A 24023-nucleotide genomic window follows, 5' to 3' on the forward strand; every position below is an offset into this window, starting at 1 on the left:
AACATTTTTGAATTTTTGAGCTAAAGCTTAGTCTCTAAAGACAGGCCAAAACTTGTTTCTAGTTTGCTATAACTTAACTTTTCCAACAATTTTCTTCAACCTTTTATTTCTCGGCCTTGTTACTACAAAATTTTATAAATTATTTGTAATTTTCAGATATTTTTTATTCTCCATTGTACCTTATATATTTGTACGTTTTCTTCTCTTTTAAAATTATAACTATAATTTAGATCACTTTGCTTTGTAAAAAATGAGCAAATGGTTAATGTTTAATGTTCTTAATGACCAGTTTATGGTTTTAACCGCTTCACTGACAGTTTCGCGCAAGTTTAATTGAACCTTTCAATTTTGTTGTTATTTGTCCATTTATTGCTAGTCTTATGACGCACACTGGATAATGACAGGTCTCAATTGCTTCCTAAGCAGGTGAAAATGAACATTTTAGTGATTTCTGTAATTATCTAATGTTTTTAAGCAGTTTGAAATTAAATGTTTTCAAAATGAAAAAGAGTTTTTTTTAACTTTGCCCCTTTTGCTATTTTTGTCGACCTGTTACCTAGTCTCATTGAGTAGATCCATTTGATAGACAATGAGACCCATTGAGTAGTCTCATTTGGTAGCCATTTCAATGAAGAAGGTGGACGAGCGTGGTCGGAACATTATGTGCGAACGCACATTACCGAGCCTCCTTGTTGTTTGTTTAGCCTAATAAGGAGTGGTGGTTTTCAGCCCCGCAATTACCATTGCAATTCTAAAGAGGTATTTATTACATGTGGTCATATTCAAGGGGGATGCAGTTCGGGGGAGAAAAAATGTCGAGTTTTCTAACCTGCTATTTTTTTCGTATTTCTCCACCAAGATTATTCAATAAGAATTTTTCAAGAAATTGAAACAAAAGTGTAAAATAATAAAAACAACGCTGCAGGTAATAACGCTCCAGAATACTACTGGTTTAGTTGAGCGTAAAAAAGCGTTGCATTGATTTAAGTGAGCTTTTAACAGGTCAATAAATTGGGAAATACGCATATCATATTACCTGTAACTATTTGAAACAATTTCTCAGTCAAATTCAGCTTCGATAACCAAATATAGATCGCCCTCAGCTATTTAGGTTAGACGATCTTATCAGTTGCGGTAAACTCTTCATCGGGAACACACTATGATGGCAGTAAACACGATTTAAAATATTTTACAAAAACAAATCAGCCAAAATTGTTCAGTAGAAATTTAAATGCTATGTTGATAACGAACAAAATCCCGGACGCCAAGAAATTCAATTTTTCCACAAATTTCAGCTATTCAACTAATATTTAACACAATATATAAAATGTTTTTCATCATTTTATATAATCAAAAATTTAATGAAAACCGTTCAATTTAATAGCTCGTCATTATAGCAAAACTTTCACCTTAATAACCAATTATACGCTCTTAAATTTCAGCATTTCCCCAAATTGTGGTTAAGTTTTATAGCAAATAAGTTGGAAATTTTGGAGAAGTAATACGCATAAAAAGATCAGGACCCAACTACCTTTATAGCCCGGATCAAAAGATTCAAAAGGGAGCAAAAATCGGTTTCAGAGGGAGCACTTCAAAAGGAAAAAATCAGACATTTCAGGAAAAAAAAATGGGTAAATGAAGAATGGTCAAATAGACGAAGCAGTAATCAAAAGAGATAAAATTTATTTAGCATGATAAATAAACAAATCAATGTATTACGTGGGAATTTTATTGTTTCGAATGGTTTACTCTCGGTCAGGATTCACTTTGATCGCAACTAATCCTTATTCAAAGAACAATCGCATTCACTGTAAATCTAGAAACTATGTTTGGTGAGAGAAAAGATGCGAGCGGAATGATCAGAGTGGAGAAAATCATATTCAAACTGTATCCAAAGAGCATGAAACATGGAACTATTTTGGCGGCTGTCAAATGTTGGCTCCTCTAAAATCAACATCCTGCTAAATTTGAATCTGTTTTGTCCGTATAGGGAAAATATCCTGTACTATTTAACATTGCCACGAGAAGCAGCCCCTCTAAAAGGTTAAATATTATGACGAGACAGAAGCGATTGTTATAACAAAGAAATTATCTCGACTTTAACTAGGAAGCTCGACCGTGTAATTATAGTCAATATTGCCCCCCCCCTACTAGACTTTTGAAGTCTTTTCATAAGTCGAGGTCTAGGCCTGGGTAGGGCGTTCAATATGATATCCGCATTCATGACTACCGATAAACTGCCAATTTATCTCAGATTTCCATTTGTTTTTGACAAAAATCAATTCAAAATTTTCTGGAAAATTTAATTGTAAAAAGTACAAAAAAATGATCCAAAGTCAGTGGTAAATGGATTGGCAGTTTCCATCTATTTTAAACTACAAATGAATTATTGTTCCGACCCTCTTGAGGGGGGAGGAACTATATACTCAACTGGGTTTTTTTTTGTTCCGTGAATTTTCGCCGCTCGATATATTCATCGTAGAGAGTTGAGACTGGTATCATTAGAAAGCTCATCCAGCGTAGAATATGGAATTAAAAAGATTTTTTTAATTTTCGATTTCTACAGAGAGTTATCGAGGTTTAAAGTTCTGAGAAACGAAGAGTGAATTCACGTTGTTTTTATTCACATTTTCCGGAATTTTTGCCTAAATTTTCGTCAATTTTGCTAAAATTTGTTATAATTTTTAAGAATAGTGTCGTTGATTTTATTTTTGAAGACAAACAAGCATTGTTGATTGTTTTGATTTAATTTCTTTGGTCAAAAAATCTGGATAAACATTTCAAAATTTAGACTTTTTCATCAAAAACAGCACGAAATAAGCTAATTTAGTCCACTTTGATTAAATTTGCCGACAGTACATCCCCAAACAACACTCAAAAAATCTTTGTAGACTCAGAGGGGGGCTATTTCTACTTCAGAGTCCGCTGAGAGTGCACTGTAGTTAAAACCTTGCCGTTTTTTGCCAACTTTACTCGTTGATTATCAAAAATGCATAATTTATTTTGAGTTTTCAACTAACAAATTATCTATATCTACAACATTCGAAAAATCAGTTATTCCTAAGGGACAATAAGTATTATCAGGGCTTGTTTTTGGCCATTCTAGGACTGTTACAATCCAAAAAAAATCGGGTTTTAATCAGTCGGTCTTTTTTTTAAAAAAAAAAGACTTTTTTTTAATAATAAAAAACAGAACATATCAAATCAAAGCTCAGGAGTGATAGGTCCAACCGATTTGCTTGTTAAGCAGCTCCAAGTTAATGCATTAAGTTTTTTAATTGAAAATTTATGGTCGTTTCTTTTTTTAAAAATAATTGACCTTTCAATAAATAATGGCTTAATTAAATTTTTTCTCTACTTTTTTTTCTTAATTTGTACAACTTCCAGCTTAATGTCAGCAAAAAACGACCGCTTTTTCTTTCTACTTATTTTACATTTATTCTCAGTTGCAGTTTTAAGCCTGAAGTTATTGTTTTCTGGCTTTGATACCACAAGATTTCAGATTTTTTTGTTTTGATATTTGCCAGTTTTTCACGTTTTCTAATTTTGTCACATTATCACATTTTTGACGGTTCTCATGTCACCTCATTAGCATTCAGAATAAGGCACAATTGAACATATTAAAATTCTGAAAGATATACATCATCGTTTTAACGGCCTCGACGCCTCTTTCTTGAAGAAATCAATTGAATTTTTTAATTTTGTCTCTAACTGTCATTTATACTTTGTCTTTTCGGTCGCATGAAAATTCCTGTATAGTGATAGCTTTCATTGGCTTTTCATAGAAGAGTAGAAGAACCGATATTCTGATATTAGTAGATAGCTGATGGCTTTCATAACGATCAAAACAATCGTTTTCCAAAATTAAAAAAAAAAAATTTCAACTTCGCAATTTTGTTCTTTTTATGTTTCTTTTTGTTACCTAATCTCGTTAGTTAACTACAGGTCAAAAATAACATTATGGGTGTCAAAGGAATAAGAGGGATTGGTGTCCCAAAATCTGTTAAAGAATTTGTTATGACCTTACTGGTTTCGACACCGGTTTTTCACAAAAAAAAGTAAACTAATGTGATTTTTGTCATATTTGACGTTCTTTTTGTAGATGCAAGAAATATTCTGGATAATTACAGGTCTCGAGGGCTTTTTTTGAATAAACGACCCTATTTAAATAGCTCTTTTTGTTATTAATGCCTTTCATGACATTAAATGTAATTTTGTTTCAAAAAAAAATTACATACTTTAGCACTTCGCTATTTTGTCTGCTTGTTACCTAGTCTTACTAATGAATAGCCACGTACTAAATTATAACTCTTTGAAGAAGGCGCAATCAAATGTATTTTGAGTGCCAAAAATTGGCTTGACGGTTTTGACAGCGTTTTCTGGCAAGTTTCAATTGAAATTTTGTTTGTTCTTTGTTGTTCTTTTTAGCCGCTTTAAAAAAAGAATAAGGACAGGTCCTAATGCTCTTCTATAGAAGTAGTGGAAATCGTAAATTTGTGGTAATGTTAATTGATTCCTAATGGTATTTATTACTTTGAAGTTAACTGTTTCAAAAAAATAAGTTAATTTTTTTTACTTTACTGTTTTTGTTCTTTCTTGTATAATTGTTACCAAACCTTTTTATGGACTGGTCGCATATGTTTTCTGGGGATTTATAAGTTATTTTTGTTTAGTTTTGGGTTTATCTGACGGTATGTTGATTTTGTTATTAAATTTAGTTTTTAAGAGGGACATAAATTTTTTGATGTAATTAATGTTTGTTGTTGTTGTTGTTTGATTTTGCTTTTCGTCTTGACTCGCTTTCTTAATATTGACATATTACAGCAATCTAATGCATCAACTTTTATCTTATCGTTGATACAAAATTTTTTGAAAATGACTTGGGCTTTTTTGGGAATCGCAAAAAATAATTTTTGGGTTCTTCTATCTGTTCCTCATTTGGTAGACAATTATGCCAAATTTGTGGATGGGCGGGGTCGGAACCTTATGTGCCATCGCACATTACCGAGCCGCCTTGTTTCAATTAGTGATGACTGCTGATTTCAGCAGTAATTTTAAACGGTGGACAACAAAGAGACTGACTATATACTCAAACAGTATATACTCAAATTGCTTTTTCTCAAACAGGCAGAACAGTATATACTCAAACAGGCAGAACTATATACTCAAATTGCTTTTTCGTTCAGTCGATTTTGGCCGACCGATATACTCATCGTAGAGAAATATGAGTGGTATCATTAAAAGGCCCTGAAGCGTAGAATTTGAAATTAAAAAGATATTTTTGATCGTCCGTGTTTTTCGAGATATCAAGGTTTTAAATTTTGTGTGACTACATGATATTTGTTACAACTTTTATTTGGGTCACACTGGAAAAATGTTATCTTCGTAATAGACAAAAGTCAATAAAAACTAGTGGCTGTCTCAACAGAAAATAATTACCATTAAAAATTTGAATTCTATCGTAAAACTGTTTTCTTTAATTCTTTTCGTTTTTTTGTTTTTTTTTGCATGTCAAGGAAAGACTTGTCTCTTTTCAAAACCAGTGTCCATTAATGACAAACCTCCTGTACAGTCAAGTGGGCTCCAATGAACAAATAATTTGTTTTCAAGGATTCACTCATTTTGTCGCTTCGATACTGTTTTCGTAATTTTTGTTGAAACTTTGAGATTCTTTTCAAGATTAACACAATTTTTTTGTAATTCTATCTTATATTAGAGACTTTCTGAACAAAAGTGGCTGCATAGAGAGCATTAAGTAAACCTATTTAGTGCTCTGGGTAATAATCAAGTGACTGTAAAGACCTTGAAAAATATTTTTCAAAAAGAAATTTGTTTTTCTTTAACCAATTTTTAACTTATTTATGTGAACTTGTATTTCAGGCTAACTATTCACCGGACGCACGTTCTAGTGAAACGAATTTTCGATTGGTTGGTGATTTTATGTTCTCACTATTGGTTTTTCGAAGCTACAAATTTCTTTACTTTTTGGATAATTGTTCACAACTTTGGTTCTTTTTTAAAAAAATTATCAACATCTCCTATGATTGATACCTCCCGTTGGCATTGAAAAGAAATTCAATTGAACATAGATAGGGTTTAATGAAAACCGCTTGCGTCTCTTATGTTTTCAAAATTTTTTCCTATTTGTCCCTATTTTTTGCTATTCAAAGACGTTTCCCCATTTATTGTCAATTTGTCATCTTGTAAATTAATCCCAACATCGAGAGATCCCATCCCTTTTCCTATAATTCAACTAAAAACTTGTCTATATTTTTCTGTGATAACTTATGTTTTGTAAGATTAACAATAAGCGTTTCCATTAAAAAAATGAGATTGGCAAATATTTTTTTCTTTTCCGTGTCTTTTACCATTTCCGCGTTAATAACAGATCCCAATGATTTGCAAGAGACACCCAAGTGAAAATAGTTAATCGCTAAGTTTAAAATTGACTAAAATAATAGCAATTATCCTTGATCAGATAACAGCTAATGAGTTTAGTGGCTCCATTACTTCGTGTTTCCGTAAATTGCTTGTATTTTTGGGTACTTCTGCATCTATCTGTAGTCCGGATCTATGGCTTAATCTGATCAAAATCATGTAATATTGATTTCTTAGGGTTTTTTTGTAAATTTATAAGGAACTTTTCAGTTGAAAGCTAACGATTCTTATGACTTTTGAAATTATTTGGTTTAAGAAATGTTGACGGACTTTGAACTTCGCCTCTTCTTATATTTATCGACTTTTTGCTTCTTCTCATCACACACAAATCCCAACTGCATTGTAGTTAAGAAAAAGCAAACTTGTATAGTTAAGATTGTATTTGATGGTATTTTGACTTTTTTACTTGGAGCTTTTAGATTTAGATATTGAGTTTTTCCCGATAATGATGTTTTTTGGTTTTGATAATTTTATTGTTTCTTTTTTCTCGGAGTGTTATTAATGGCAGATCATGTTAGTGCCCTAATGCGGCATGGGATTATGTTATTCATTTAGTAGTTTGTGTCTGTAGCAATTTTTATTAACGCAAACATCTATTTTTGAACATCTCACTTTTGATTGACAATTAAGTCACAAACGTAGATGAGCTGGGATCGGAACTTTTGTGTCAACGTCCATTACCGAGCCTCGTGTTTCAAGCCAGTTTTGTTTCAATTAATTGACATGTTTGCTGTTAAAAACTATTTTAAAGAAAGTGTCAGCGCTGGGATACGTTTTTTTTGTTTAAAATTTTTGCTCTTAATCGAATTCCTTCCCTTCATCTTCCTTTGCTACAGTTGCATATATGTTCAAGCTCTAGTGCATCTGAGATCCCAGAATGAAATGAAACAGGAACCTTTATTACTTTAAGACTTTTGTCGACATTCAAGACATATTTTGCACATTTAACCTTTAAGACTTTTTTTTGCCTTATTCCGACCATATCTCCTCGCTTTTTACTGCTTAGTGTCCAAGTTTTCCTTCTCAGACCCAGTAATGTTGGGCATTAATATCTCCGAGTACCTAAACAGAGTGTGGTCAGATGTCACTTAAATCTTGAACTACAAACAAGAGCAGCACGGCGCTATAGCTCATTTTTTAAATTTCTTTTCGATTTGCTCAGATTTTTGTCAATTCTCTCATAAAACGAAAGTGTATTATGGTGATCGTTTTTGGGTCGTGTAGTGATCGAAATTTGACAAGAGTTTGAAGATCTATTGCTTTTAATGGGGGGCAAACTTGCATACGATTTTTAAATTTATATTTTGGATTTTGGAGTCGAACATTTTTGAACAATTAATTTAGTTTTTATAAACAGCTGGTTTAATTCTTAAGAAAAACAAATATTTACACGGATTATCACAAGAGAAAATCATATAAGCAATATTATATACTAGACTATGATTTTGCGTAAAAAATTTTTATATATGCGCGCTTTTGGTGCTCATAAAAAGAACAGAATTCACATCAAAAGAAAATTAATTGAAAAAAAAAACCTACCAGCTAACCAGTTAACATTTGTTATGAGGTAATAGCATTGATATTCCGATTGTGTTGAGTGAGCTAGGGAATTTTATTGTTGCATGGAGTATAGAATAGACTAATATTCGAGTGGTTATATGATGCGAATTAAGTGATTTTCGATCAATAATCGATCAGATGGCTGAACAGAATTGTCACATCAAAGCTAAAAGCGAACACTAAAAAACAGAAAATATGAGCAGAAATAATCCTAAATAAGTATTACCAAATGAAAGATGAAAAAAAAGGATCAGCCTTTACAACAACACAATTGTACCCTAGTTATTTTGATGTGTAAAATAAGACGAGCGGTGAAATTCGATGAACTAGTTATCTTTGTACTACCCAATAATTTGTATATCCGGAACTGTTCTGGAAATATTTAGTACTGGGACATCATTGACAAATTTCGTTTAAAAAATGGGAACCTTTCTCTTATATTTGTTTCTTTTTTATTTCACTGTTCAGCTTTAAAAATGATTTTAAAAAACTTTTTGAAATTCGAGATGAAAAATGCGTATCAAATTACGTTTAGCATAAATGACAAATCGCTAAATTGATGATTCATAATTTTTTGTAACAAATATATAAATGGAGAAGATTTTTTCTCACTTTGTTGTTGTGTCTATTGTTGTTGTCTTTTCAATTTTCACTGACTGTAGTGCCCGGACGTATATGTGCAGTTGGTGGTCTGATCAGGTGGATTAATGAAGAGAAGTCAGACACAATTGCGTCATCACTTTGCTATTAACTTCACAAGTGCAATATGCTGTCAAATATTTTGCAAATATTGCAACAAACCTTTCCCCCGTATATTACGACCATCTGTATTTGGTATTTTGCAACTTGATAATGGAAAATATAAATCATAATTAATAGCTTCATATCTATTGAAGGCTATACGGACACTTTTTAGTGTAAAACCTAGATTAATCGCACCGTTTAATCAAAACCAATAACTGGTCCATTCACTAGAAAGGGGAAGGGGAAAGTTAACTAAAGGGCGGGGAGGGCTTAGTTATAGGGGGGAGGCGGAGAGAAGGCACTAGTTAAAGGGTTGAGGGGGAGGAAAGCAAATACAATGAACTTTTACTGCTAAACTTCACAAATGTTTTTTGTTTTTCTACTTATATTTCATTTCAAATATAAAGCTACGACTGAGTAACCTTCGAAATCAAATTCAGATTTTGGTTACGCATTTTTCAAGAAACGAGACTATTGGTTAAAAAAGTTGCACAAGTGTGAATCAAAAACAAATTTCTCAAAAAAATCATTGCGTAGGATCAAATAGAAAAAAAATGATAATTTTAACCGAACTGTAATAAAATGAGCAAAAAGATATAAAAAATATGCTGTTGGATTTCAAAATTCAGCCAAATTTAACATCCGTTTTTTTTTCTTTTTGACTTTACACATCACAGAAATGTGCGAATACAGTGACAACTTAAGATAATACCGTTATAACACTTTAACCGTTATAACCGTCAAATTTCTTCAAACAGCAACTTCTTGAGATATCCATTTTTATTCCAGTAATATGGACCGAAATACTTAATCAAAAGATCTGGTCAAGCTTAGGTGGATTTCATTGCCAATCTAGTGAGTTAGGTTCAATTAGTTCATAAACAATTTCAACTGAAGTTTTAAACATCTTTGTAACAAATCAAGAACTTTATATCTCATAATTCAAATACGACAATTCCATTTAATTCTATTTTTATTTTATTCAAATTTTTTTAAACATCTGTTTTTTTTCTGTTTTTCTCCTCTACATTAAAATAACTTTTACATGCTGAGAAAAACAAAAAAAAACATTTAGATTTTATAATACCATTCGCTTCTTGCCAACTGGATATTTTGTGGTTGATTGAGCCATATTTGTATGCAGCAACGAACAATTGAGTTCATGCCAGTGTTGTCCAGCTATATTCAGTCAACTTTTGAACCATGTAGTTCGAAAAATATGCTGCACGCTCAAAAAACCGTGAATTTGTTTTAATTTGTGTCGCTGAAACATACCATGACGAAATTTATCAACGAAGTATTTGCCATAAAAGAGCTCTGGTGGAAATAGCTTGGTCTCTAGTTTTTATGCAATATTAGTATCTAATATATGCTCACCAATATTTTGCAAATATTGCAACAAAATTTTTCCCCCGTATATTACGACCATCTGCATTTGGTATTTTACAACTTGATAATGGAAAATATAAATTATAATTAGTAGCTTCATATCTATTGAAGGCTATAGGAACACTTTTTAGTGTAAAACCTAGACAAATCGCACCGTTTAATCAAAAACAGAAACTGGTCAGTTCTCTGGAACGGGGAAGGGGAGGGTTAATTAAGGGGCGGAGAGGAGGCATTAGTTAAAGGGGGAGGGGAGGAAAGGAGTTACAATTAACTTTTAATGCCAATCTTCACAATTAATTTTCGTTTTCTACTTGTATTCTTTTCAAATATAAAGCTCCGACTGAGTAACCTTCGAAATCAAATTCAGATATTGGTTACGCATTTTTCAAGAAGCAAGACTTTTGGTTAAAAAAGTTGCACAAGTGTGAATTCAAAAAAAAAGTTCTCAAAAAAATTTTTGCTTATGATCAAAGAGAAAAAATGATAATTGTAACCGAACTGTAATAAACTGAGCAAAATGATATAAAAATATGCTGTGGGATTTCAAAATTAAGCCAAATTTAACATCCGGTCTTTTTTTACTTTAGACATCACAGAAATGTGCGAATACAGCGAAAACTTAAGATAATACCGTTATAACACTTTAACCGTTATAACTGTCAAATTTCTTCAAACAGCAACTTCTTGAGATATCCAATTTTATTCCAGTAATACGGACCGAATTACTTAATCAAAAGATCTGGTCAAGCTTAGGTGGATTTTATTGCCAATCTAGTAAGTTATTTTCAATTAGTTCATGTACAATTTCAACTGAAGTTTTAAACATCTTTGTAACAAATCACGAATTTTTTATATCTCACAATTCAAATACCACAATTCCATTTAATTCTATTTTTATTTTATTCAAATTTTTTTAAACATCAGTTTTTTTCTGTTTTTTTCCTCTATATAAAAATAACTTTTACAAGCTGAGAAAAACAAAAAAACACTTACCTTTTATAATATCATTCGCTTCTTGCAAACTGGATAGTTTGTGGTTGATTGAGCCAATTTTGTATGCAGCAACGAACAATTGAGTTCTTGCCAGTGTTGTCCAGCTATATTCAGTCAACTTTTGAACCATGTAGTTCGAAAAATATGCTGAACGCTCAAAAAACCGTGAAAATGTTTTAATTTGTGTCGATGAAACATACCATGACGAAATTTATCAACGAAGTATTTGTCATAAAGAGCTCTGGTGGAAGTAGCTTGGTCTCTGGTTTTTTGCAAAGTTAGTATCTAAATTATGCTCACCAATATTTTGCAAATATTGCAACAAACTTTTCCCCCGTATATTACGACCATCTGTATTTGGTATTTTACAACTGGATAATGGAAAATATAAATTATAATTAATAGCTTCATATCTATTGAAGGCTATAAGAGCACTTTTTAGTGTAAAACCTAGATTAATCGCACCGTTTAATCAGAACCAAAAACTGGTCCGTTCTCTAGAAAGGGGAAGGGGAGGGTTAATTAAAGGGCGGAGAGGGCTTAGTTATAGGGGGGCGGAGAGGAGGCATTAGTTAAAGCGGGAGGGGAGGAAAGGAAATACAATTAATTTTTGCTGCTAACGTTCACAATTAATTATCGTTTTCTACTTGTATTCATTTCAAATGTAACGCTACGACTGAGTAACCTTGGAATTCAATTTCAGATTTTGGTTACGCATTTTTCAAGCAACGAGTTTTTTTGATAAAAAAGTTGCACAAGCGTGAACTTAAAAAAAAGTCGAGTTGTACGTTTGTCGCACAAAATGGACGCTTATCGCCAAATTATATTGTCATTTTACAGGCTGGAATTTTTTTTTCGATGAATTTGGAAAAATTAACTGAGAAAGAAAATTTTTATAGCGCTGCGGACATAAAATGAATGATATTTGTTGTCTTCATTTGAATGGGACGTCTGATATGGTAGTGAGAGATTTGCAGAAAACATTTGTTTGGAGTTTACTAAGCTGAAAATCAAAATGATTGTTCCCACCAATGGTTGTTGGAACACCCCGATATCTGCAGTAATTCAGGAACCTTGAAAGATCTCCTTTGTAATCAAAAGAATCGGCTTCATCAATGTGTCATGTCTCTTTGTCACAGTTCAATTCTAACTTGTTTTATTTTCATACACTTTTCATTTTGTTCAAATTGTGCCCAATTTTGTAATTAAATTTTGACTGCACAAAGCACATGTATCATTGAAAAGTTGAACCGCTAGAAAGTAAATTTCTAGAATCTATACAATATTGAAACTAAATTCATCTTTGAGCTCAACAGGATTTCCAAGCATTTTGACAGTCATGAAATAATATCAAAAATAAAAAAACCATAAAAAGGCAAAAGTTGTTAACAAACATTTAATAAATAAACCAATTTCTTTAAAAATAGTGGTACAGAAGTAAAAACAAATTAAACGAAAATACCATTTTCAAACAAAACTACCATGTCAAGATGCAGGCTTCATCTAAAGGAACCATGCTATTAAGACAATATCTCAAAACAAATGTTGTCAGCAAATGTTTCGTGTTTAAATTTGACTACAGAATTCTGCTGTCAGTACTTCTGCATGGAAAAAATAATCAAAAGTATAGAGGTTTTTGCAAAGTTGTTAAAAGCAGGTTAATATCACCATTATCTTTGTTTCAACTCGAAGTCGAGTACGAAAAGTGAGGAATGGCAAATTCTATATATTTTTTTTTCTATTTCTAGCACAGAAAACATTTGAGCTGCTAATCTTCTCAACACTTGTTGTGACAGATTGCTGATTACTACTGAAACCAAGTCAGTTTATTTTTTTTAAACGTTAACAGAAATATGAATTTGCTGTTTTGTCTCAAAAAAGAAGAGCCGCGATGAAATAAAAAACTTCAAATCTTAAATTTGTTCTTCTATTGTCAGGTTCATATGATTGTAAGAATTGCAACGATCACAACAATTCCTAAAATGTCCCATTAACAGGTGAATTGGATTACATACAGCATTTTTCATCCTAATTGAACTATTATTGTAATAATATTAGACTTTTTATCGGGAAAAGAGATGCAATACTCAAAAAAATTTATAGGCCAATTTGCATTTTGCTGCTTTTACTAAAGTTTTCAAAATCGTTTTTAGCAGCACATTTATTGGCGTTTTGAATTAACAATTAGCTTGGTTAAAATAACTAGGTTTAAAAAACAACAGATCACCAGTTTAATAAATCAATTTTCAACGATTCATGTTAGTTTTCCAGATATGAAATGTATGTTTCTATTCTCCCCACTTTGGTCAGAGAAGAATAAAAACTCATAATTAATACATTTGTTAAATCAATCGTGTTTTCACTTGGAATAATGAAACCCACACAATCGCGTTTTCAACGAGGATAGTGCAACCCACATCATTTGGTTTGCAAATGGCATAATGAAACCCATAAAATCATAGGTCATAAGACCTTAAGGAGGCTTCTTTTGCTTGCAGCTGGCTCACAGTTCTGAGCTTCTTGCTATTAACATTATAGCCTCACATTGGTGTGACTGGCATTATTTCCTCTCATTAGTGTGACAGAAACCGAATGAGCAAGCCTGCTGAAAGCAACTGATAAACCAGCCGAGTACAAACTTCTGTTGTCAGTGAGCAGAGCTATTCGCTTCAATGTCTTTCTGACCAATTCAGAGAGTCCACCAAATGATTCAAAAGCCATGGGAATAAATTGAACACATATGTTGGCACATTGTTGAGAATATTGCTCCAAATTCCTGTCTTCCGCATCTCTCAGGGCAAAACCAGACTCCCTCGCCGCCTTTAAAATAATACTAGGTTGCAGTGGGAGGCAATTGTCATATACAGAGCTGCCGGTTGCCCAGCAGAGCAACAATGTAAATATACATCTCCAGGTCAAGGATTTGTTTCTGGTATCAGCTTCTCTGCTCGCAAACTGGTGACAGGATGACAGCGCTGCAAGCAGAAAAATTTTTGTCCCTTAGGTGGTCGTGTCGCAAAATCATATTGCCTCGGCCATGACATGCAACAGCATGGTCACCCAGTGTATCCAAAGATCCTGTTCTACAATGGGGACATTTCCTTTTCTTTTCATATATGGGAGCGCCCAGTTTGTACTTCACAGCTGCACGAAACTCATTTGACATGAGATGGAGGCCGAGAGCTGGTATGGGAGCTGCCGATAACCAAGCTCCTGATTGCGACTGAGAGAGTGAAAGTAAATGAGCTTTTTCTCTTTCGGATTTTTGATTTTCAATTATTTTTATTCAGAGCAACTTCTTCGAGGACTTCATGTATTTTGCTTAGAGTAAACTGCGAATTTTGACAGACCACTTATTTCATCAATCAATCAATTTGGTGAAAGTTTGATCACTTGTCGGTCTTTGGCCAGTTATTAGCTCTACAAAAGTAGCAGATTGCGATATCGAACCAATATAGGCTGCTTTTACCTGATCAGATGCTCGTCGGATTCCCATTCCAGCCTCATTGATAGGCAAACATGCTTGATGCCATGACCCATTGAACAAGACTGCTCCCAGTATATTATCGAATGTTTTCCTTTGAAGCCAGTCAAATTGCTCAAAAATATTTACAGCTTCCTCTGATGGTGAATTGCAGCGCAGTCAATACACCATTTTTGGTGCACCAGGGCAACTACGTAGGATGCCAAGAGCACATTGTAGGTCGTTTAAGTACTCCAGGTTCTCCAGTAATTTTCCGACCTTTTGAACATATTTCTTTATCGAGGAAGCAACCTTTCGGAGGGTCAAACAGTATTTCAAGTCCATCTCTACTGTTTTTTTTAATTCTGGTATCGATGGTGTTCAGAGCTCCTTTTGACCAGACCTCACACTTGTCTCTTCTGAGCTCTAGGCCACACATTTTGCCCGAGACAGTCAATATATATAAGGACTGGTTCAGTTCGGGCTCTGTTCCAGCAATAATAATATCATCAAGGTACTGGGTAAGATTAGGTGCTGGTTGACATTAGGTTTTTTTTATTCAATCTCTTCTATTGTAAACCACAAGGTTAGGGAGAACAACAGAGGACCCAAGGAATCTCCTTGTTGCACTCAAGATTGACTTCTTACAGATTTGTTACTATAATAAAGATGACTGTGCTGTAAGTAGAAATATATGGCAAATGATGCAAGCCTCGGCATTAATGTAGCAACTGCATTTAGAATTGGACAACTTCTAATGGAATGGAAGGCATGTTTAAAATCCTCTTACTCCTGCATCCTCTTACTCCTGATCTGTAATACTCCTGCATCCTGTGAAAACTGCAATTTCTCAAATGTTATTTTGGTCGCTTGTATGATACTTTTAGCTCCACCCTTGACTCCTACACCAAGTTGTTAAGAAGAGTCAACTCTGTTTGTGTTTGTTTGGCAACTAACAGATCGGTCAACTCTGTTTGTGTTTGTTTGGCAATGCGCTTTGCAACTAAACGTCGCAAGTCCTCACCCACAGTTATCGGATGTACATCAACTTTTAATTTCTTTAAAATACTTAAAGAGGCACTGCAGAAAACTGGTGCCACTGACACATGAAGCTGACCTCTACTAGCCAATATTACTAGCTTTGTTATGCTTGTAATAGCTTGTTTAGATTGATCTGAAGCAGCGCATTTCCATGCGTGCATATGGTGCTCAGGGTACATTTTAGATGGACCGCCAGCTGAGAAATTGGGGAAGGTTTCTAATTGGCCAAATACAGTTGGCTCATCAAACTGATGAGCTTGGGAGCTGTAATCTTAGAATAGCAGTCGAGGTTCTTCTTCTAAAGGGTTTAGAGTTTTAAGCTGTCTGAATGCTTGGATATAATCTGCCGCTACTCCATCAGAGGACGGAAACTTTTCTGCTCTACCGACTTGGCCTCGGAGGAACAGCGCCTTAGCACGACCTGGAAGTGCTTCAATGGTTTCAGAAACAGTTTTTCTTGATTGCTTCATCGATGCAGCTTCATAACAAAATTCTGCGCATTCTCCCGCTTTCCAAGGCTCAAACAGTTTTGACAATAAGTTTTCCTGATTCTCTTTGTATTTCTTTCCACCCCTATTAGATGCACGCAATTTGCATTTAAAAATGGGAAATAGCTTCTATCAGTTTTCTGCGCAGTTTGGTTGTGAGGTATATCCCTCGAGAGTTTGGGTGAGAACGTCAGACCAACTGAGTCAACATTTGACAGGTATATACCGTAGTGTTGCATTCTGTTTCTTGCAAATTGTTTCCAAGTCTGGCAATTCAATAGAATTCTTGTTTGATGAACCACGAATGACCTCTGTGCTATTTTAATTTGTTTCTGTTTCGCCAGTCGAAACTATCTCGACAATGCTGGCTGCTATATCACATGGAATCTTTTTTTGTTTGACAGTAAGGAGCTAAATTGAGCGTATGCCCAAATGGATCGTAACCACACCCATTGGTCAAATTGTGGTCTCCAACTTGAATAACTGATCTTAGTTTCAATGTTTTTGTGGCTTTTCACAGTTATTTTAAACAATTTGTCTTTTCTATCAGGATAAAACCGCACTGTATCAACAGGAACTTGAAAACGGGGGTCAGAATAATCATCAACTGTCAAGATGCTCATTGACTGTCTTAAATCAGAGTATTGGTTTCCTTCACTTAAAGTGTCTGATAGCACACTGCTTTCAACAAAGCTAGAACTACCATCTGCTGTACATTCATTATTTTGAACTGAAGAAGTTTCCATTTTGTTTCCTTTTCTCTTTCCGTTTCTCGTTCTTATTTTCCAAATAAAAAGTACAGCTTCTGATATATCGAAAGGTCTTTAATTTCGCTGCTGATAAGAGGAAAGATTTTTTCAATCTTGTATTATCTTTGGGCCGCCCAATGCTGAATAAATATCAATATTGGAAACTCAAGTAGGATCGCATAACACAGGTAACTATAAGTTATGTTGTTCTCCTCTTATTGATTTATAAAAAAAGGGGTGTGGACTTTACTTGAAAAAACCACCGCACGAGCAACCAATTACTATCAAAATAGGAACAATCTCACTGGGGGACTGTGTTTTTTCATCTTGTCCCAATAGACCCAAAACACTTCCAGCCATCACAAGTAATATTCAGGACACAAAAACACAGTAATTATTCTTTGGTAACTTTCTCTTTTTGAGTTTCAGATTTTTTTTAGGAGCTAACTGCGCACTTGCTAACCTCGTGTGATTGCTGGAAGACAGATGCCGTTGACGCCCATCTGATTTGACACACATCAGATTTATTGGCAAGCGTCACAATTGAAGCGAAATGAAATGTTTTTCATTCATGCTTTGAATGAAAGACATATTGTTGAAGCGAAATGCATGCTTTGAATGAAATATATATTAATATATATCTATATATATATATATATATATATATATATATATATATACATATATATATATATATATATATATATATATATATATATATATATATGTATGTATGCAAGGCTGGCTTTTTTCATGCAAGGACAAAACCGAAAAATTTGTCATCAGTAGTTCTTTATAACTTCGAACCTGAAAAAAAAATAATAATTTTAACTATTTGACAGAAAAATTTCGTTAATTAAATTTTTTTCATCCGTCTGCCTGTTTTCGGCTGATTAAAATTGTTGTGCAAACCATTTTCTCTGTTTATCGAAAATATGTTCTCAAAGTCTTTACGCAACGTAAAGCTCTTAAAATAGCAAAATCGACTTTGAAAATTCAAAGCTGAAATTTAAAATATTATTTTTTGTCTAATTTTTTGAGTTCTTTTTGAGATCGATTCTTCGTATTTTATCACAAGTAAAAGTTTTAGGATTACAAAACTATGGAGACGTAGTAAATTCGTTTCATTAAATGAACATCAAACCATCCAAACTCATTATCGAAAATAAAAGGTTGAAGCAATTTGTTATCTTTTTTAATTGTTTTTATATTGTCAGAGCAGATAGATTGTACTAATCTACTCTAGCGTGATGAAACACAAAAGAAGTTGAGATTTAAAGATTTCATTGCACACCTGGTTCAAAAATATTGAATAAATAGTTGTAAATTCTTTTGAAAATTATAAGAAAACTATTTTTCAGTTCTGTTTGTGAAATTGTTTTTCCAACTGATCTTTCTCAGTTCTTGTTCGTTTCTGTTATTCTGAAAGTAAAATTAAACATTTTGAAAAATATAAGAAACATTTTTTTTTCAATTGTGTTTTTGAAAAGGTTTACCCAACTGATCTGTCCCATTTTTACGTCGTTTTTGTTGAATTGAACGTAAAATAAAAATTATTGATTGTCAAATGTCAAATAAAAACAAGGATTTGAATAAAGAAAATGAATAATCTCGTCTTTTCAGTTCACTATAAAAATTGTCAAAATTTCATATTCCTACAAAAAGTCTTTCGCTCAAAAGTGTGAAAGGGCAAGAACATAAAGTTTTCTGTTACCCAAAGATCATCAGCGCTACTATATAAATGTTTTTTGGGGCAGTTCTATTTTCCCCTTAGGTGTTTGACACAAGATGAAGCAGAGTGCAAAAATTTTCAGAAATAATACTTATGTCAGAAAAAAACTTGCTCATATTCGTGGCTTTAAATTTATTCAAAACCAAAACTTTTTAATATAACTGGCAACATATCTACAAACTATTGTAAAACGAACTGGCAGACTATGATAATGAAAATTTAGAAGTGTCAAAATGTTGAATTTGTTTAGAAAACTTTGGAAGTTTTCTCATATATCACGCCTTGAATTCCAATTACAACCAATAAATTTAAAGGAATGGCGATGAACCCTGTGTGAAAATCAATTAACAAAATAATTTTCTAAGTAGTTTTTTTTTCATGAAGGTTGGTATTTATGCATTTTTTGTGTGTGTTTGTGTGCTGATGTGGATGCATGCATGCGTGTGCGTTAGTGTATTGCGTATGTCATGTTTGTAGAGGAGAGAGCGAGAAAGATATCATTAGTATGAGAGAGGCCAAAGTAGTCCAAGTGACATTAAGATTTAAAAATTGAAAAATTAAAAAAGTTCAGCAAAAATTGCGGATTTAAAGAAACCCAAAGCTAAAACTTTGTTCCTAACAATCACTGATGAAAAATCTGTGAACTTCAGAAAAATCATTTGTGTTTTGTTTGCTCATGAACCATATTTGCAAAAACTGCGGAAAGGACGAAGCTAACACAGAGGGGAAGAGGATATTACTTAGGCATAAAGGAAATATAGAGTCACCGAATTGACAATTCTGATTACAAAAATAAATCAAAAATCAGTCCGGAAAACGCAAAAATTAGTCTGAAAAAATGACACTACATTTTTAACAAAAACACTATGCAAACACACACGAACAAAAACATATTTGCTTGGAAGTAAAGGGCTTCAGAAGCCTGTATAAAGACGCCTACAAGGAGCAAATTCAAGTTTTTGATTAACCACATCTTGTCTATTGACCAAATCTGATACCAGTATGGTAATGAAGCTCATATATTATTGTTTTTGAGTTGTTAATTGAAAGCTTATGTTCTTCGATCCATGTGATATTTTTTCCTCAAATTTTCATTTGCAAGTAGAATTAGAGTATCTGTTTTTTCTAGTTCTGAAGTAGTGATATGTCCTTTGCGAATAAAGTTAATTGATTCTCTGAAACCTTTTCCGGAGGATCATTTATATATACTAAAAAGAGAATGGGACCGAACACAGAACCTTGGGGAAATTCTGTACCTATCATTTGTCAGTGGAGCTTTTGCCCGCAACGGTGGTATTTGCGTTTTGTTGGAAAAAGTCTTGCAAAATATCTAACAGTGGTCCTCGAAAACCTTAACTTCAGCCCTTTTTTGGAAACAGTTTATATTATATAGTGTCGAATGCTTCTTTCAAATCAAGAAACGTGCAGAAACTGTTCACTTTACTGTTATTATTTCCGGTTTTTTTAAAAGTTATCTGTGTTAACTTCTAACGTACTTCGTATTTCTCGGAAACCGATTTGCTTGGTTTTCAAGATTCTCGTTTTCAATATTCGTTCAAAAATTTTGATGATATCAGGTAGTAAGTATATAGCACAATAGTTGCTGTCACTTTTTTACTGAATTAAATATTAGAAATACTGTAGCTTTTTGAAAAAATTTTGTTTTTCTGATTGTTCTAATAGTTATAAAAGACAAAATGCCTCTTATTTAAGATTTTTTTTGAAACTTATTGTTTATAGAGATAAATTCTTCAGACCAAATGTTATTGAGGTCACTCATGCAGCTGTCATTTTCCAAAAAAAAATGTCTAACGAAAAAGGATGAGTTATTTAGCTTTTTTGGGTTCACATTGGTTGGTGGAGCTGATGAGAAATTTTTACAAAGAATAACAAAACATATGAGCAGACTTTTGGCGTTCATGTTTTTCTCATTGAGCTCGTTATTTTTTACATTGCCCTGGGTTTTTCGCAATCTTTAAAACTTTGATTTTGCCGTAGATTAGTGCTAAGAAGATTCTGATGTATTTTTTTCATCGATAATTCTATTAGTTTTGTTGATTTGTTTCTCTGGTTTTTTTATCCCGATATATTTGTGTTCATCAAAAAAGGAAATCTTTATAAGATCTCATCTTTTTACAATCATTGTAATTTAACTGTTGTTTTCTTTTTTTAATCAGAGTCGTTTTTTTCTAATTTTGTAAAAACGTTGACAATGCTTTAATTCATAAATCGTTAATCAATTCAAACAAGTCATTAATATCCCAATTTTGGAGTTTTTCATCACAATCCTCAATAGCAAAAAGACATCTATTTTTTAAGTTGATTATTCTCAAATTATTTCAGCGGACGTCGCAGAAAGACATCCTTTCTCTTAAATATAACTTTTTGTCGCTGATGTTCTTCGAAAGTCACAAAACGAAACATCGACGCAAAAAAAGTAAAAATCATTTTATCTTAAACAGAACGAAACAAAACAAAACACCTTGCTTTCCTTGATCACCCAGTTTACTTAGACCAGGAAATAATTAAGAAACAACTTGTGATTGCTCAACCAAGATGCGTACATAGACGACAACACGACTATTGTTTTATTAGATTGTAAATTTTGAGCTTACACCGTTTGAGTTTTTTTGCCTCCGAAGATATTTTTCATAAATTTTAGCTTTCAATCTGGCCACCTCCTTGCAATCGTCAGTTGACTTTTTTTCTCGAGGGTCATTGATATTTTGCCGAGCTTTTTTTTTAATAGGGTTTTCCAACCTATCCAGATCATTCAGATAGTCCACACGCAAAAATTATTTTCCGCTGCCAGTTTTAAAGAATTATATCAAAATTTTGCAATTTCCTGACGTCACCATAAACGCACGTTTTTCAGCTTCGGAGATTATACTTTGTTCTACTGGACCAAGAGGCTCGTTGATGAGATTCTTTTTTTCTTTCAGCGGTTGTTTTGTACATTTTTGTTTGCGACGGTTCTTCATAAGCAATGCATATTTATGAAATTGAACGAACTTAATGATAGCAGTGGGCATATTCTTGCTGGCAATGTTTTGCGAGAACTGACAACATGATACGCCACTAATTCACTCTCTGTGATGCACTTAATTCCCAAATGTTTTTCAGAAAATTTTATCCTCTCCTCCGCCAAGGTTTCGTTTTCACTGGCGCTGAAGGTTCATGATGCGCACGCTACCCCTTCTGGTACACGCTTCTTGATCACGGAGTCTATCGTCAAGTTCTTCGACAAAAATTTGCATGTCTGATTTTTTCATTGGTAACCTTACTTTGCTGTCTAAGCGCTTTTACTGCCTCCTGTAGTTTTTCGATAATTTGCTCCATGGTCTGTTCCACCGAGCTTTCCACGGACATAATTGATATTAATATAAAGAAAGTTTTTCGGGGAATTTTTTTTCAAAGCATTTAAAAAAAAGATGTTGCTGCTTTTTTTTTCAAGCCAGTTCAAATCAATTCTTCCATTGCGCGAGGAAGCAAAAAAAATTGCAACGTAAATTCTTTCGCTGCATGATGCGACCGTTTCTGCGCTGTCTAGTTTGCTTTTTTGTCAAAAAATTTTCAAAATTACGTCCGGAAAAGGCTAAAATCAGCCAAACAATTGTCAAAAATTGCCAGGAAAATGTCCAAAATAGCCAAAGAATCGTCCAAAAAATAGCCGAGAATTCGTCAAAAATAGCCGGGAAATCGTCCAGAAATTGCCGAAATAGCAGATCTTCAAGGCTTGACATACGACGTGATGTGCTGGTTTGCCAACCCAAGACGTGTATTTAACTGCAGTTGTACTGATCAAAACTTGAAACTCTTTCCCGGTGAGCCGTTTATGAATTAAAGCGGTGTAGACGATGTGGAGAAAATACAATAAAGGAAGAGATATTTATTCTAAAATTTCGGACTATATTACATGTTTAAAAATGACTTTGCTGCTGGTTCAGAATTTTCATGAACGCACATGAGAATAACAAAACGGGCTATGAGTTCCAAAAATCATCGTGTTTAAATCTGAAATGATGATATTATTAAACATATACAAGTTAATAATATATTTTTATATTTATGTGTGACCTTTTCGATAGTCGTTAGATTTGCAAATATTTGTATTGAGTGCTATACGACCAGGTCGATAGTCAATGATTGATAAATAGGTTAAAAATTATTGATACATTATTTTAACAACCAATCTTTATTAATTCGTTATTAACACGCAGTTTTTAGCTAAAATCACATTCCTGAAATCCACTAATCAAATGCTGCGTATATTCGAATCATTGCTGCGATGGAAAACATATTCATTAGAGGGTGTTGTATCAATTGGTCATTTGTTTAAGAAATAACCCAATTGTGATGAAGTCAGTTGCATTTATTAGTGTTTATTCAGGAAGGTGATTTAGTTCAAATTGGTTAATAATTATAGATATATTGTGTATAACTCTCTTCCACTGTCACCCGCATAGCCGTATACACATTACTTCTGTCTTGAGATACTAAAAAGTTATTTAGGTTCTTCAGATATCATTATTGCCAATAGTAAAAGCAGACGTTCTACATTTTACAGTTTGAAGCCAATTTTCCATTGAATAAGATAACTGATAGCATTCTTTACGGAAACGCTTTATAAATTTTGCAGTTATCTTTCAACTATTCTTAGTTCTATTTGCAGTATGATAAATTGTTTAAACATATCATTGATACAAAGCGCGCGCTCCTTTTATTTTTGAACGCGTTTCACATATTTTAAAAACTACCATTCAACAGGGAACACATTACGATCGAAAGCTATGATTATTGGTATCAATCAGTAAGCCGAATTATTAATCGGCCAAAACAACACGAAAACTACGATTCTGGCACACGAAAACGTTTCAAACACGCAATGGCATCTTCTAGAGCATTTTCCCATCCAAAACAGTGAAAACATTACTTTACGTGGAAAAATTGAAGCTCTATTGTCACATATATCTGCAAATCAACAATTCGGCTAATTGAGCTCGATGAATTTTTCTGATATTCTTTGAGCAAAGCGTGACAAAGCGTTCACTACATGTGACTTGTTACAGTGAACCAGATGCTGGAAAGGAGACAATAACTAGTACAAAAGTGCTCCATTTAGACGAAAAACTCACATAGCGTAAAAAGAACTGGATGTGAAAGACGAATTCTTTTCAATCTAACGGCTATATTAACTTTTTTGAATCGACAAAAAGTGTACTAAGTTCATTGAAGATTTTTCATGTCTCCGAACAAAGTTGTTTTTATAGAACAAATAAGTTGAGGGGTTGTTACTCTCTTTTAGGCTATAATAAATTTAGGTTTAGTGAACTCAAAAACGCGCTTCATCGAGTTTTAGACATGGAAAAATGTTTTGCACGCTTTAACTCCCAAACTAAAAACTCTACCAAGGAAAGGAAAATATA

This window comes from Convolutriloba macropyga, chromosome 11 (genome assembly GCF_964194025.1).
Source record: "Convolutriloba macropyga chromosome 11, txConMacr16.3, whole genome shotgun sequence".
Classification (NCBI taxonomy): Eukaryota; Metazoa; Xenacoelomorpha; order Acoela; family Convolutidae; genus Convolutriloba; species Convolutriloba macropyga.